Source organism: Tupaia chinensis, unplaced genomic scaffold, assembly GCF_000334495.1.
Source record: "Tupaia chinensis unplaced genomic scaffold, TupChi_1.0 Scaffold149964_2, whole genome shotgun sequence".
Lineage (NCBI taxonomy): Eukaryota > Metazoa > Chordata > Mammalia > Scandentia > Tupaiidae > Tupaia > Tupaia belangeri.
In genome coordinates this window covers 2,395,443-2,396,007 of record NW_006209806.1, presented here as the reverse complement: position 1 = coordinate 2,396,007, position 565 = coordinate 2,395,443, and positions in this window count along the sequence as shown.

The following is a 565-nucleotide window of genomic DNA, read 5'->3' as shown; positions in this document are numbered from 1 at the left end:
TAAAAAAAAAAAAAAAAAAAGGAACAACAATTTTTTTTTTTTTTTTTTTTTAAATCCCAAAGGCAGAAAGAGTAAGCTTCCAGGGGAGAAACCCAGCCTGGGTCATCAGGGCTGCCGTCACGGGCGATGAATCCCGCGGAGAGGGTGCCTCCTGACACGCTGACAGAGGGGGGCTATGCCTCAGCCCTGCCTGTCCTTCAAGCAGAACCTGTAGCCCCAAAGAGCCATGGGGAGCACCAGGCGAAGACAGCAAAGCATAGCGGCCTGGGGCCAGCAGATGGTTTAGGGGTTACATCGCTGGACTCCCGCAGTTCGAGTCCTAGACCCAGCGGCTTGAGAATCATGCCAGGTACGTGTGGGTGCGTGGCCAAGATCCCAGGAAAAGGATGGAGGAGGAGGGGCTGCAGCGTGGCCATCCCCCTGGGAGGCGACTTCTCACTTCCCCTCTCACTATCTCTGTCTCTCTGTCTCTCTCTCCCCTGTGAACTCACACGACTTAAGGCAAAAACTTCTCAACAACAAAAAGAAAAGGACAGGGACCAGCAGTTAGCGTAACGGCTATGTC